Raw genomic sequence first — 17724 nt, forward strand, 5'->3', positions numbered from 1 at the left:
GGTGTATTCGCTGATAGGAGTCCCCGTTTCTAATTGCAATACCTTTGCCTGCAGCTTCTGGTTTTCCTCCTTGGATTTTTCATATAATCCCTTGTATGTAATGTTTTCTCTGACCAGAAACTCTGTCTGGTCCAAGTTTAATCTTGCAACATCCAGGTTGAGCTTCGCAGTGACCCTGGGATCGGTCTTTCCAACCTGATGAACCATGAGGTGCCCAAAGGTTTCTTCTATATCCACAATGATTGGCCTCTTCCCTTTCGGATATAGTGCCCACTGTAGGAGAGCCTTTTTGTCTGGATCATATCCAGAGCCTAGGAACAGTTTATCTACCTCCTGGGGCAGCACCTGCTGATTCAAATCTTGCTTTTTCAAAAAACCATCAAATAAGAGTGCTGAGTTGATATCCCAACCAGAGAAGATGATCACACCGGCCTCTTTTAATAATTTCCTCCCTTTTTCAGGAGTCATATCTTTCATGAGGACATCAATTTCATCCTGTAATCTCTTCATCTGTTCTTCCTCTGGTTTTCCAGCCATGCTTCGTTTGACATGAGCCCCTTTGTATTGATATAGAAATGAGAGGAATTCCCTAGAGGAGGCGAATCCATCATCAGCAATGAAGTCCTCATGCTCAGTCATTCTTATGTCAACAACATCTTTGATGTTGATTTCTCCTGTGTCCATGTTCATTTCTGTTTCGAAACCAGGAGGATAATCCTCTCGAGGAGAATCAGGTGGGATACTACTGGCGGTTGATTTTGGTGACATGTGAGCTAGGGGCTGACTGTCTCTTTCAGTATTAATGAAGCGAAGGAATTGTGAAGGAACTCTGTGCATAATTTCAGCTTCATGTTGAAGTAGCCTTTTAGCTACCTCCAGAGGATCTTGGATATTTCCAATTAGGTCTCCGTCTATCATTCCCCTTGCCCTTTTCCATTTGTAGGCCTCCCAGACTAATTCACTCTTTCCTTTCAAAACTTTGGCCTCCTCTCGCTCAAGGTTCTTAATTAGGTCGTCTGGCATTTTGGCCATATGTATCCCAGCTTTGAGTTTCTGTGAGGCTCTGGCAGTTTTTATATATCCTTCGGGATCAAAATTCTCCCTAGGCTCACCCAGAGTCATGCCATAGTAATTTAATTTATTCTGTAATAAATGATAACTCTTTGAACTTTTGATAATGAAATCAGAGAAAACTAATAGACCTGGAACAATAGATTGTTTACCAAAATCAGTTAAATGTTTAGCACTGGCAATAGACAATTGCCTTATAATCTCCAAGCTAGCCACTCTGTCTGGCACCGTAATTGGAAGCATGTGTGGTTGCCCTTCATATCCAAATACCCTTATCTCCGTGTGATTATCATGGCAATACCAATCACCCCAATTGTGTTCAATCTGTGATTCTGGAGAGAAATCCTTTGGCCTGAGGAACTTCTTAATTTCAGGGGACAAAGTATAATCCCTGCGCTGTCCAAAAGCTGCACTGAGAGGTTTCACAAAGTATTCTTGAAAATGCCAATATTGGTTGTTTATAAACCTCTGGTCCCATGCTGATACCCACAACTGAACCGGCTTCTTTAGACCATTCTTATCATAAGACCTGATGCTGAACTCATCTGGCCAGAAGTTAATTTCTTGTCCACAATAGAGAAGAATATGCATTAACATGGAGTATAATGAAAAGTGAACATTCACAAGGTCTCCCTTCATCTTTTCCAGCCCATGATTCAAGGTATCCGCAACATAAGTAGCAAAATCAAATGACCTAGGGTCTTTTGATTGAATATCAGCACACAAAACCATAATCCCAACATCCATGAGTGGATGAGCCTCTATGCCTAGTACTTGGGCTGCAGTGTAATATGTATATTTGAAATATGGATGGAAGTGGTTGACATCAAATGGCACCTTGTCACTTTTGCCAAACTGAACAAATGACCCACCCACTTTTGGCCTATGAACAGGTAGCCTCCAAGTCCTGTAGATATTTTCCAAACTAAAGAATTCCTGTGAGAGTTTCTTCATATCAACGCTTTCCTCGACTTCCTAGTCTAGATCAAAGACCATATCAATAGTCTGCTTGTTGATTACTACTAATGTATTCCCTCTGTAATCACATATAATTTTAGTTCTCGGGTTGTAGCAATTTACCAGAGCTTTCATTAATTCTACGTCTACAAATACATTTGGAACTACTAACTTGCCTAAGTTCCTCTTCCACAGATTACTAATGGGTTCGGGTGCATCCCTTCTTTTGTAACCAAACAAAAATAACTCATGCCCTCGTATCTCAGTCCAGATGTCTCCTAGATTTTCAAATTTGTCCTCTAATCCTTCTTCTTCACTTTTAATCTTTTTGGACCTTACACTAGACGATGGACACTGGTCTAATAAGTCCTGAGTCAAAGCTCTCCCTTCTTTCTTCTGTCTCTTGGGCTTCTCTTCAGGGTTTAACTCTTTTCCTTTCCTACTCTTTTTAGAAGAAGAAGACGAAGGTTCCATAGTTACAGCAAATAAGAGAGACAATACTTACTTGGTAAAATGCTTAACTCTTCTGGTTATCGTTTGCAAATCTCTGCAAGTTCTTCACAGCTTTCAATCTCTTGGCATCGATCTGATTCTTACGAAAATTCACTCAGCTTAACTGTAATTGAATGGGCAACTTGCGTATAGTTAATGTTCTGCATCTGTAACGGCTACTCAAGTGTTTTAAATTTAATTGCAGATGTGACACTTTTCAACTGGGCCTTTAATTCCTTCGCGGGAAGTACAGTCCGCTCAAAGTGCGCGCGTTTCAAATTATCGATGAAACCCTTGCCTTCGGCCGAGTGTTTGAATCTTCCATCGAAAGCTCATTTTCTTCGATAATACTGTTTCGGTGAAAAACTTATGTCGAGAGGCCGCTTTCAAGACTCATCGAAATTACTTTTTCATCGATAGTCTCCCTTTTCGACAAGTTGCTCGCGAGTTTCATCGATGCCATACTTTCGATGAGTTTCTTTCTTCGATGAAGGCTTATGAGTGTTCATCGATATCTCCTTTTTCATCGATATCCCTTTTTTTCGATGAAACAGCTTCTCTTTTGTTCGACGCCACGTTCATCGATGAAACTTGCATTTCGATGAATGTCTCTTGAGTTTCCTCAGTAACGACATTTCTTCGAAATCACCTTTTGCCTTTTCGCCTTTTCGATGAAACATGGGGTATCGATGAGCGGTTTCTTGCGTTCATCGAAGGTAACTTCTTGCCGAAACACCTTTGCTTAGCGCTTTATATGCCCTGTGTCGATGAAAACGCTCTTTCGATGAAACCTCTCCTGCAGTGCTCGACACGGCTTACTGGCCGAAATATCCATTAGTCCTGATGCTTATGGAAACATATAGTATTATTTTTTCATTTTTATTATATTTTTTCTTTTTTTTAAAAAATAGTGTTCAACAGACCCTCCCCATGATTTGTTGGGGCATTTGGAAAGAAAGAAATAATAGAATATTTAGGGAAGCTAAGTGTAACTCTCAGGTGGTTTTTGAAAAATCTGTAGGGCTATAAAAGAGAACATCAATATTCCTCACAAGAATAATATGCAATGGTTTCTTACTGATATGAATGATATGGAAAAAGATATCCTCACTGAGTGGAACCTAATACATAAAGTCTACAAATTTGACAATAAGAATAAGAGAGATAATATTATTTGGCACTTTCCTGATCATGATTGGATAAAGGTGAATTTTGATGGGGCGGCTAAGGGAAACCCTGGGAAGTCTAGTGGTGGTGGAGTTATCAAAAATGCTCAAGGAGTCTGCATTGCATCTTTTGCTTCTCCTTTTGGGGTCCAAAATAATCATGTGGCCGAAGCTCTGGCCATGCTAAAAAGCCTCCAGCTTGCTCAGGGATTCAAATTCAAAAAAATCTGGCTTGAAGGGGCTCTCTAAACATCATCCAAGCCCTCAAAGGTACAAGCTTTGTTTCTTGAAATATTACTAACTTAGTTAAAAGTGCTAAATATTTGTTAAATAACTATGTTAGTATTAGCATAACTCATACTCTAAGAAAAGGCAATAAGGTAGCAGACCTCTTAGCTAATGAAGGGGTCAATTTAGATAATGATGTTAAATATATTGGAGAAACTCATTGTAAAAGGGAGGTTAAAGAGCAATTATATTTTGATCGTATCAATGGGTCTAGTTAAACTCATGATTATATTTTGGGCAACGAATTCCAAAGATAGATTTTGGGGGTGGATTAACTATTAGTTAATGAGTGTTTTTTGGCATCATTTCCATGATCATATGTGTGAGGAAGATTATAATAATAATTGCTAGGTTTGTGCGACCATAAACATAAGTTTCAAAACAATGAAAGAGTCTCTACACTGTAAATCCAAAAATTACAAGCATTTGGGGTTTCATCTACAGACTGTGAGCTATAGCTATGGGTATCTCTACTTGGAGCTCAAACTAGGTGGTAACTTAAATAGGAACGAGCCCCCAAGATGTGAAAACTAGAAGAGTGAACGAAAGGTTTGGAGAAGGCTTCACAGATACGACTTTACTGACTATATGGAAAAGCTTCAGGGTAGCAAAAATTTTGTGTCACATGGTTTTGCTAGAGGTTGGAGTAATAACAGAGTCACCTTGTTTGGGGAGATATGACAAATTGATGAGAACATGGTGGCAGAGGTCACGGGTCTACAGAAGGAGGGTACTAAATTCTATAGAGACCGGAAGTATGCAGCTGAAGCGTTCAAAAATTTCTTGAAATCAGAGGATGAGAAGGGCAAGCTTGTGAAGAAAGACAACATCTCCTACTACAATCCCCAGCAGGTAAAGCCCTTTTGGCAAAAAGTTTTAAGGGTTTTAATGGATTATCTCACTGTTGACCGTAGATTTACAAAAATATATAATTATCACTTTGCAATTTTGAACCACTTTCGTCATGGGGCTAAAAAATCCCTGCCTTTTTATTTAGCATCCTCTTTGAATGAGAGTCTTGTTGACTATGCTAAAAAGCTAAACTCTTACCCTATAGCCCATCAGGGGCTTATATTGCTCATTTATGAACATCTGAAGGACAAGGCTAGGCCTACCAAAGATGACCCCTTGATCACTAATTCTCATATCTCTGAGAGTTACAAAGATTCTAATTCAGATGAGGATCAGCCTAATGCCACTACCCATAAAAAAAAAGGAGAGTTGAAACAAAGCATGAGGAAACAAAGGTGCACTATGATGTGGAGGAGGAAAAGAGGAAGGATATTGAAACTGAAATGGAGTATGAAAAGGATGAGAACATTGGTGAAGAGGATGATGGGGATAACTTTGAAAACCCTCACTCTAACCCTATGGGCTCAGATAGTAAGAGTGTTGCTCAAAATTCTAAGGGGGATGACAATCCTAACTCTATGGGCACTGAACAGGGTAGGGATTCTATGAACACCATCTTGAATACCACCCGTAACTGTACTCTGGAGTCCTTCAACTTCCAGAAATGGGTTATCGACAACATAACTAGCATGCAAAGTAAATAGAGGGATTTGGAAAACAAGATTAATAAGCTGATTAAGGACACAAACTCTAGGAAAAAGAGTGATGAGACGGAAATCAGTGAAGTTGAGGACAAAATCGAGACAGAGGATTGGCTGGAAAAAGACCCGATCAAAGGGGATTTGAAACACCTAGAGGATGTTATCAAAATTCTGAAAGAATGGGCTGAGGAGGATAAAGGCAACATCAACACCCGGGTTGCCCACACTGAGAAGGCTCTAAAAATATTTATGAACCATAGTCTCCAGGTCCTTAAACTGTCATCACAGAACATGAATGCTTTGGTGGATCATTTGGAAAGGAAAATCTAGGATAAGAATCTATTAATCATTTAAGATATACCAACCTCCAGCTCCATCCACTAGATTCCCAGGCGTAGAACAAGGCAGAACACTACTGGGATGGAGACCAAAATGAAAGATAGCCAGCTGAGATAGGAAAGCAACAACCTGAGGGAACCAACCAAGGCGATGATGCTCTTGGTTCAGAATGCTGAGGAATCTATTAAAGTTTTCAATTAATTTGTAATGCTGGGTTTGGGGCCAACTTCTTGTTGGCTTCTTGTTGTCTTTTTCTTAGCCGCTGGTCTTTTGCAGCTATTTTGTTTCGTCTCTTTCATGCTTATCTTTCATTATGTAATCAGGTTTCAGGTCCCTTAAAACCTTTTTTTACTTAATCAAAAATATGTCCTTACATAAAAAATTACAAAGAAGTCCATAATGAAAATCCTTCTCCCTCATAATTGAAAACCCTTTATAATATTGGCTATGATATTCTTTCAAAACAAGGTTATAGTGGACAAGGTCTTGGAAAGTTAGAACACATAATAAAGGTCCCTATAGATCCTCACTTATAATCCACTAGAGAAGACTATAGGATATCCCAATTCATAATATAAAATATTTATGGATAATGTTCTTAAAGTTCAAATACTTACCTATTATTTTGTAGAAAAAGGAAGAATCTATAAACCTAGTCAAGATAATAGCCCTTTCTGCACATCATCAAATTCATGGCCATCACATAAATGAATATCTAGATTTTGAAAATTCAATGCAAAAACTCATTTATAATGGTAATATTAAAAGGATAGATAAATAGCAATACATTTGTCTATTATGTTGCTCCTCATTATGTGATCTTAGTATCTTACCTTTTGGGGGCTCTTTGTCATTCATGTTGATACAATTTCATGTACAATTATACTTGGGTAGAAACATAATAGTCTGGTTATTCTTGTCGCTGCATTGGAGGGAAAGAATAGTTTTTTTATTTCTTCCTTATTTCCCTTCATGAAGATATCTTTTATAATAGTCTCTTCTTGATTGTGGAGGTGCATATCCCTGCTGAGGATCTCCTTCCTCTTATTGAAAAAAGTATTCCTGAATGAGGATCCTTTCTTTTCTTTAGAATAATGTATCTTCATAAATGATCTCTCCTTGGTTAGCAACATTTTTCTCTCCATGCTTGGGGGACAAGAATAATGTTTCAATCATTCTCTCTTTTTCAAGCATTTCCATTTTCTTTATTGAGTTGCATCTTTCATAACTTGATGTCCTTTCTTGCATAGAATTATCCTCCATGTGAGTACATGTGTTTCCATCTATTAAGACCTATTCCTTTCTTTAAACGGGTTATATTATAAGATTAACCTCTCCTTAGTGATTGTGTGTAATGTTTCACTAAGAATCCACTTTTCCTAGCAATGGGGAAGGTGAGTATTATTAGTTTCCTTCCCTTTTGAAAGATGTCATCTTTATTAAAGATCTCCTCTATTGTTGGATGTAAAAATATTTAGTCAAATATCTCTTCCCCCTTTCACTATGCATCCCTCAAAAGGATCCCTTTACACTTGTTAAAAGATACATCTTTCACAACTATCTCTCCCTTGCTTCAAAAGAGTTATGCCTCTTTATCTTTGAGTAATGTGTATTGTTATTTAAAGGATATCTCCTTTGTGTTGAATGTGTTTATCATTGTCTCTCATTTCTACTTTTAGACATCAACATAGGGCTATTTTGACATATAAAGGGGGGGCATACGTGCGGCCTCCTTGCTCCTTATGTTGTGGATTTCCTTTCATAGAATGCTTTGCTTAGTTATCCTTTTTCAATTTATGTTGTCAATTTCCTTGCATACAATTCTTTTCTTGTTATCTTTTTTCAATTTATGTTGTGGATTTCCTCACATACAATTCTTTGTTAGGTTATCATTATTACAGTGTCTCAATAATACTGTTATAACTGCTTGCCTTGTGATAAGAAATATTTAATTGGCAAAATATTTAATTATAATTTGCATAAATCAATTTCCTTGCAATATGAAAAATTTTCTTGGCACCCCTTTTTTAGGATGATTTGACTAGCATAACACAACTTTCTAGACTATTTTACTCTTCCTTTTCCCTTTACAAGATGAATGGAACTAGCATAACACAACTTGTTGGACTATTTCAATTCTACCTTTCTCTCTCCCATGGACCATGTAGCATAACATAGCTTGTATCCTATGGAATATAGGTTTTGTTTCTCCTTCCCCATGAACCCATACGCATAACATAATTTTCTAGTTGTTAGATCAAGGTTCATCATTCAATGCATGCTCTTTCTCTTTCCATGAAACAACTCTTTCTCTTGTAATAACATTTCAAGAATGATATTAGCAATTGAGATATTTTGACTATCAAGGTCTCTTCAACTAGTTGACTTGGAGCCTTTTTTTAAATACTAATCCCCTTTGTGTGTCTTTTATCCTTGTTTGTATTTTTGTCTTTTGTTCTTGTCTTTTTTTGTGTGTCCTTGTATGTGATTGTGTGAGTTAAGATCCTAAGCTTGGGAGCTTGTTCCTTCAAATTTAGTGATTTCTTATCTCTCTCTCTCTCTCTCTCTCTCTCTCTCTCTCTCTCTGTGTGTGTGTGTGTGTGTGTGTGTGTGTGTGTGTGTGTGTGTGTGTGTGATGCAGGAGCATCCCTGGTTCATAGCAATCTTGCATCAACCAAAAATATTTCCTTTATGTTTTGCTTTTTGTTTGTAGTTTCATCATTTCTTTCTGTGTGTTCTAGATTTTTCTCACCGAAACCTATGGAGTTGGATTTTACTTGAAGACTTGATCATATTCCTTATTCCCAAACCATGGAGCATTTGGATCATTTTCTGGCAACTTATTGCTACCGGTTTCTGAGATAGTTTTATGTTACCAGTTGCCTAGACCTATTTGCAGTAGTGATCTACCGAATCTCCTTCCATAGCTTGCAGAGCCTTAAGTGTTGATTTTGATGTTTCTTAGCATGTGGTCGACCTTTCCCCATGATCTACACTTCATCCTTTGTATTTTTCAGAGGAATTTCTTTGGCAGAGGCCGACCTTGTTGGTTTTACATGTTAGGTCTTGTTCTTCAGGTTTTGATCACTTTTTGGGCCAACCGGATCCCCTTGGATTGTATAAATCATTGTAATAGAGCATTAGAATGTAATCAAGAAGTTAGACTGAACATAGAAGATAGATCTTAAGATTTGAGGTCCCAGTTGTGACCTGTTATGTATTTTGAGCATGTTTTAGCAGGCCTCCAAGCCAGTTTCTGTAACCCACTTGTTATCAGTTGGTTGTAATCAAATTTTCATGATATAATTCAATTTGTTCTGCATTGCCTCCATCATGTCCTTGTGTTTACTCTTGCTGACCGATCTCGGCTAACCTATTTGAGGTCCCTCCTAGCCAGTGACTGTACAACACAATGAAAGATATATCATGAAAGCACAACACACATAACACCAATATTTTGATGTGGAAAACCTGAAAAGGGAAAAATTATGGTGGGAACCCTACCCACAATTAGATGAATGCTTTGCAGTAGTATTCTAAATAATTACAATGGGGTCTACACTTGCAGAAAGGGCCAACAGCCTAGAGCGCACTCCTCAACACAAAGGGAAGTCTCACTAACTTACATAAACATCGATCTAGAATTCAGAAAGAAATGAACTATGAAAGTAGCATCTCCTAATGCCTGATATAGTTTCAGTTAAGCACTGGTGTCTTCTCTGCAATTAAAAACCTTTCCAACCTTCACTGGAATGATATGACTCTATTCACACATAATCCTCTCTCTGATAATGCAGACATAACCACCCATAACCATCAATTCTCAAATTACATGAATAAGTGACCGATAAATATAGATCATCAACCTTATTGACAAGGTCGACTAAAACCTAAACCCATAAACCCATAATAAAAAAAAATACAATACATGATACCACTGGTCCAATATTATGATTTACATTACATAGCATGGACCTAAATCAAATAACTAAACAATTATATCCACTAGAAATTTCGCTAAGACCAAAATCCAACACACTTCACCAACCGGTAGAAAGCCTTAGTGAAGTCACAAAAAGTTTAATCAGATCCAAATAGGACCATCATAATAACACGTCATCCAATGCAAAGTCACCAAATTCTTGGGACACGATCAAGAAACACCTTCAGCATGAAAGAAACCAATTCCATAAGCCCAACCCAAAATCCACTGACCAGCTCATCAAAACAACATACTGGTAAAGCTAACTAAGATAGTAGAGGCAAGCTGGTAAAGGCAAATGCCAAAAGAGATAACAACCAAACCACCAAATCATGAACCAATAGAATATAGCAATCATGTAACCCACCATAATAAGAATCCAAGACCGATTCGAGAGATCTGATCATACTAGATCAAAATTACAACCAAAACCAAGAATATCACCAAGACTAACTGGGATAGATCCAACTAGGATATAGTGTTGACATTAATGACAACACGTAACTAAATCCAGCATATTGCCAATAATCTCCCCCTTTGGCATTGATGGCAACACTTAATATGAAAAACATCGAAGTGCCAAGGAATGCCAACAATCTCCAAAAGAGAAAAGACTGATCTAAATAAAACAACATCAAAAGAGCTGACACTTTTTCATATGAATACCTTCTCCCCCTTTGACATTAATGATAGAGGATGGATACTAAAACAAGAGTACTGAACCAAACAACTAACTACTCCCCCTGAGTAGTAGCACTACCTTCATCAACCCAGATCAAAAAAGTATGTCTGATAAGCTCACTGGATCTCTACATCTCTAAGTCTCTTCCGGAGGGTTGGTAACCCCCAACTGATCTCTGAGATATTCAAAAGTGTCTTTAGGTAATGGTTTCTTTATAATATCTGTAATCTATTCTTTAGTAGGCACATAAACCAATCTGACTTCCTTTGCTTCAACCTTTTCCTTTAAGAAATTATACCTTATAGAAATGTGTTTTGATTTGGAATGAAATACCAGATTCTTTGACATATCAATAGCAATAGTATTATCATAGTGAATAATAATAGGCTCATCATAACTTACCCTTATATCCTTTAATTTTTGTTTCATCCATAAAATCTGAGTACAGTTGATAGCAGTTGCAACATATTCTGCTTTAGTAGTAGATAATGAAGTGCATGATTGTTTCTTACTGAGCCATGAAACCAATATAATCCATAGGAGGCAGTTAAGCCATGATACAAACCCAAGAGCTATGGTGCACAACACAAGGAAACCAAGGGTGCACACCTTGCAATAATCCCCAATGATCTGATCATCAGAATGATTTAGTTTTACATGCCTAGGAGCCTTTGAATTTTTTTGATTTGCTGACTCTTTCTATTGTTCATTTGTCACTGTTGAATTTTCTAATGCTACTAGTGTCACTGGTTCACTATTCTGAACTGATTCTTGCATTACTAGTTCAAGTCTGATAAATTCAACTTCCAATCCATAATCAAATGATCTGATCTGATTACTACCATGCTCATCCACCTTGACATTTATGCTTTCCATTATCCTATTCAATCTTTTGTTATAACATCTATATGCTTTTCTCTTAATAGAATAACCCAAAAATATTCCTTCATCACCTCTAGGATCAAACTTTCCTAATGCATCATCTCTTCTAATGTAACATTTGCTTCCAAAAATTCTGAAATATATAATAGTACCTAAGTATGACCAAACCATAATTCATAAGGAGTCTTACCAGTATCACCTTTTATGTGTTCTTTGTTGAAAGTGTATACCGTTGTATTGATAGCTTCCCTCCAATAGATATCAAGTAATTTAGCTTTTGTCATCATTGACTGTGCTACATCCAAAATTGTTATGTTCTTTCTTTCCACTAATCCATTCTATTGTGGAGTCCTAGGTACAAAAAGTTGTCTCCTAACACCATTCCTTTCACAAAAGTTGTTGAACTCATCGGATGTAAACTCACTACCATGATCTTATTTTAAGCACTTTATCTTCAGTCTTGTCTTAGTCTCAACCACAGCTTTAAATATTTTGAATTTCTCAAAAGCTTCAGATTTCTCTTTCAAAAATGCTACCCACATTATTCTAGAATAGTCATCAATAAGTAACATAAAATATCTATCACCTTGAAAGCTTTTAGTCCTTGCCAATCTACACAAATCAGTATGAATGAGATCAATAATTTCATTAGATTTATCATGTATACTTCTGAAAGAAGTTCTAACTTGCTTACCCATTTGGCATTTTCTACATACCGGATTATGAGGTTTAACAATCTTGGGGAAATCTCTGACAGACAGTATTGAATTGATCTTTACTATGCAATCAAAATTTACATGATGCATCCTCTTATGCCATAACCAACTTTCGTCAATCTGAGCAATCAAGCAAACCTTCTCACCGAAGTTCAAATGAAAGATATTACCTTTGGCCTAAGTTCCTTAAGCAATTTCCAATCCAAATCTATTGATGATCTTACATTTTCCATCTTTGAATTGCAAATGAAATCCTCTATCCACCTTCTAACGTACGCTTAAAATATTATGCTTTAAGCCTTCAACATAATAAATATTATCAGTATTAGTCTTACCATCCAATGATGTTGTTCCTTTGCCTTTGATCCTACATGCCTTGTTGTCTCCAAATCTGACTAATCCACCATCAAATTCTTGCAATGATAAGAACTTTCTTTTGTCACCAATCATGTGATGCGAGCAACCACTATCTATAACCCATTCATCCTTCTCTTCAATTTTTGCAGCTGAAACCTTTTCTTTAGTATGTGTTGTTTCAATGATAGATTCCAAAGAATCATCCTTAATAGCAATAAAGACCCAATCTTTGCTGGATGAGGCACCATTATTAGATCCACTCATAGGTTCATCATCATCATCATCAATAATACCAAAATCATAATCACCAGCATAATAACATGATTTATCCTTATTTCTTCTGAATCTGGGTCTACTCTGATATTCAGGATTAGGCTTATAATTCATCACAAATATTTCATGATTCCTAGCAGCTCTTTCAAGACATCTAAATGCAAAATGACCAATCTTATTGCATGAAAAACATTTAAAAGGGACTTTTCCTTCATACTTACTTCCAGCTGGTCCTTTAGGAATTCTTCTAGCAATCAGGGCTTCCAGCTCTTCAAGTTCTCTTTCTTCTTTCTCAATTTCTTCCATATCCTTAGCATACATCTCTTTCCAATCTATCTTATGCTTACCAGAGGAAAATGCTTTAAATGCAATCTTAGTTTTAGTAGCACTCTGATCTTGAAGTTCTTCAAGTTCAAAGAGACCATGAGGGGAGATCAGAAGGAATTCAAATGGACCACTAGAGAAAAAAAAAAATTGAGCTATTGAAACCGAAAGTGATTGAGCAACCTGTGTTAGCTTTACCAGATTTCAATAAAGTATTTCAAGTGGATTGTGATGCAAGTGGAACAACAATACAAGTACTCTTGAGTCAGGAAGGGAGAGAAGTAGCTTATTTTAGGGAGAAATTGAAAGATGCCCGAAGGAGATATTTAGTGTATGATCAAGAGTTTTATGCCATAGTTCAAGCCTTAAAGAAGTGGAGACATTACCTGTTGCCTAAGGAGTTTGTGTTGTATATAGATCATCGATCTTTGTAGTATTTGAACAGTTAGAGTAAGTTGAATCAGAGACATGTGAGATGGGTAGAATTTTTGCAGAGTTACACCTTTGTATTGAAGCATAGAAGTGGGAAATCTAACAAAGTTGTTGATGCACTAAGTAGGAGAAGGAATTTGCTGATAGAGGTGAGAGTGATAGTATTAGGATTTGAGGAATTGAAGACCTTGTATGATGATGACCCAGATTTTGCATAACCTTGGAGATCATGTAGAGAACCAGTTATGGTAGATAGAAGCAAGTGGTTGGATTACTTCATTCAGGATGGGATGTTATTCAAAGGAGCTCAGTTGTGCATACCTAAGAGTTCTATGAGGGAGAATTTGATAAAGGAGAAACATAGTGGAGGATTAGTCAGACATTTTGGTATTGACAAAACAGTAGCATTGGTGAGTGAGCATTACTTTTGGCCCCAGATTCATAAGGGTGTTAGGAAATATGTGCAAAGTTGTAGATTTTGTCAAGTTGGAAAGGGTAGTAGTCAGAATGTGGGATTGTATAAACCTTTGACAGAACATGTAAGACCTTGGGAGGATATAAGCATGGATTTCATACTTGGATTGCCTAAAATATCAAGAGGGAATGATTCTATATTTGTGGTAGTGAATAGATTCTTGAAGATGGCTCATTTCATACCTTGTAAGAAGACATCAGATGCATTACATGTAGCAGACCTATTTTTCAAGGAAGTAGTAAGATTGCATGGATTACCTAAGAGCATAGTTTTAGACAGAGACACTAAGTTTGTTGGCTATTTTTGGAGAACACTTTGAAAGAAGATGAAAAAAGATTTGAAGTTCAGTTCTACTTTTTATTCACAGAATGAGGGACAGATAGAAGTAGTTAACCCGAGCTTGGGAAATTTGTTGAGATGTTTAGTTGGAGATAAAACTGGAAGTTGGGATTTGATTCTTGCATAAGTAGAGTTTGCCTACAATAATTTAGTAAACAAGAGTACATGAAGAACACCTTTTGATATTGTTACCAGAGCACACCCTAGAGGTATATCAGAATTAAGAGATATTAGCAGTGAAAACCAGAGAAGTTCAGAAGAAGAAGAATTTGTAGATCGCATGAAGGACTTACATATTCAAGTTAACCAACATTTGGAGGACATGAATAGAAAGTATAAGGAGAAGGTAAATGAGAAGAGGAGACATAAGGAATTTTAAGTTGGTGATGAAATGATGGTGTATATGAGAAAAGAAAGATTCCCAGTTGGAACTTATAACAAATTGCGGATGAGAAATTTTGGACCTTGCAAGATATTGAGGAAGTTCAGTTCTGGGAATGCATATGAAGTGGAGTTACCTGATAGTCTGAGTATTTCACCTATATTTAACATTGCATATCTTCATCAATATCATTAACCAGAATTAAGTGAGGATAATATTGCAGACTTAGAGAAACAGTTGCCCTAGAAGGAGCTAGATCAGATTGAAGATATTTTGGACAGTAGTATTGGGTGTAGTACCCAGAGAAATCAGTATAAGGAGTATCTTGTGAAGTGGAAGGACAGATCAATTCAAGATTCATCTTGGATTTCTTAGGCAAAGGTAGACTGCCTTGGTTTTCCTCTAACCCTAGCAAAGTGAGAGACTCAATTTTTTTCAGCAACCTTGAATTTCTAATGCAGGAGCAAGCATCCCCGATTCATGGCAATCTTGCATCAACCAAAAATATTTCCTTTATGTTTTTCTTTCTATTTGTAGTTTCAACATTTCTTTCTGTGTGTCCCAGATTTGGCTCACTGAAACCTGTGGAGTTGGATTTTACTTGAAAACTTGATCATCTTCCTTATTCCCAAACCATGGAGCATTTGGATCATTTTCCGATAAGTTATCGTTGTCAGTTTCTGAGACAATTTTATGTTACCAGTTGCTTGGGCCTATTTGCATTGGTAATCTACCAGATCCCCTTTCATATATTGTGGAGCCTTGAGTGTTCATTCGATGTTACTTAGCATTTGGTTGGCCTTTCCCCATGATCTACACTTCATCCTTTGGATTTTTCGAAGGAATTTCTTTGGCGGAGGCCGACCTTGTTGGTTTTACATGTTAGGTCTAGTTATTCAGGTCTTGATCCCTTTATGGGCCAACCGGATCCCCTTGGATCATATAAATAATTTTAATAGAGAATTAGAATGTAATAAAGAAGTTAGACTAAGAATAGAAGATAGATCTTAAGATTTGAGGTCCCAGTTGTGACCAATTCTGTATTTTGAGCATGTTTTAGCAAGCTTGCGAGTCAGTTTTTGTAACCTGGTTGTTACCGATTGGTTGTAATCAATTTTCATGATATAATTCAATCTATTCGGCATTTCCTCCATCATGTCCTTGTGTTTCGGTTGTGTTTACTCTTGCTCACCGATCTGGACTAATCTCTTTGAGGTCCCTCTTAGTCGGTGATTGCTTCATTCTCTCTTTCTCACTCTCTTCAACTTTACCATGAGTATGCACGTAGGCTCATACTCCTAAATTGGGGCTAAATGTAGCATTGTAAATTGTAATAGGGTATAATTTACACTTTTTGTGCCCCTACCTTAGTGTGACTCATTTTAGCTCTCATCCTAGTCTATTTCTAGCCTTTCTCCTTGAAATTCATGTCTTATATAAACATGGTGGTTCAAACCTTTGTATTGGGTGATGTACACACTATATCCAACCTATATATTGTGTTTAGGGTGGACAATATTACCTGGGGTGTCATTTTCCTAGGATAGTGGCACTCGAAGTGCCCTTGTCCTCTAGAACCAAGCACATTTTTTAATAGGTTGGTGCACATTTCTTGCCTATTGGTTTCAGATCATGATGTCTCAATTTCACCATTGGAGGTTGGCCTAATTAGGGAAACACCTTGAGAACCCTATATAAGAGTATTCTTCTAATTCATTTTGACATCCACATTTCCAATCATCATCCACTACATTCAATTCATATCCACCTTCAAGCATTCATTGAGCATCAAGGCAATTTTATCCCACCATATTATTTAAGAATTCTTCAAGATGTACACACCATGGAGAAGTAAATTACTTCAATCATTATACAAACATGTGTGTTTGATTAGGTCATTCATGTATTGTCATGTCATATTATTTTATTGCATCAACACTTATGATCACATTTAGAGAGCATTAAATCATCAACTTACAATCATCTACAATAGATCAAAGCTATAAAATTTAGCATTTATTTAAGTATTTAAATTCATATCAAGGGTTAATTCCAAACCCATGGTTTGACCTAGGAAAACCCTTGTTCCCAACATCTTTCTTCTCTTTCTCTATGTTGGTGATAGGTTCAACAACTATAAATTTATAATTAGCCAAAGTAGATAGATACAATCAGATCGAGCTTTCATAGGTGCAAAAACTAGAGGATAGATTTGGTCCACACTATATTGTCCATTGAATTCCCTATTAAACTTATGGGGTAGACTCTAAGAAACATTCTAGTTCCATATTAATTAATTGTGTCTACATCTGACATTTGAGGGATAGATTTGCTTGGAGCTGCTTTGTCCCAATTTTTTAGGCCTAGTTTCTAGTTACAATTTTCATTCATCTTCTTAGTCCTAGATCTATAGTTACAAATTCATAGCAAATCTACAAATATATATTTATATTATTTTGTATCAATTTTCCATCTTTACCCCTAGATCTATCATTTAACAAGTTCATATTTTTGGTATCCAATTCAATACCCACAAATAAAGCCACCTAAAGATAACTAGCATTCATCTTTTCGAGGTGAATCTATTGACTTTCATCTCCCTTTCATGTAAGGACTGGGTGAAAAATGTTTTATTCCTTATTCACATAACTAAACTATTGAATTTATTTTTCACCACCTTACAATTAGGTGTATAATGTATTAAATTTCTTCACTTATCTTTTCCTATAATAAACCTAGCAATATTCATTTTTTTATGATCAACTCATCTTGGTAGAAACAAATTACCACTTTAAATATCATGAAAATGTGGAATTCTTTATTCCACGCTAGACAAATTATGTTGCAATTTAATGATAAATGAAAAAAAATTTATAAAATAAAAGAACAATAATAAAATTCCTCAAAGTAAAAAAAAATTAAATTAATTTTTTTTCATATATAGAGATAATTATGCCTTGATTTGTAGAAAGGATGAATGTACAACACACATATCAAACAAACAAAAAAAGACC

This window comes from Cryptomeria japonica, chromosome 5 (genome assembly GCF_030272615.1).
Source record: "Cryptomeria japonica chromosome 5, Sugi_1.0, whole genome shotgun sequence".
Lineage (NCBI taxonomy): Eukaryota > Viridiplantae > Streptophyta > Pinopsida > Cupressales > Cupressaceae > Cryptomeria > Cryptomeria japonica.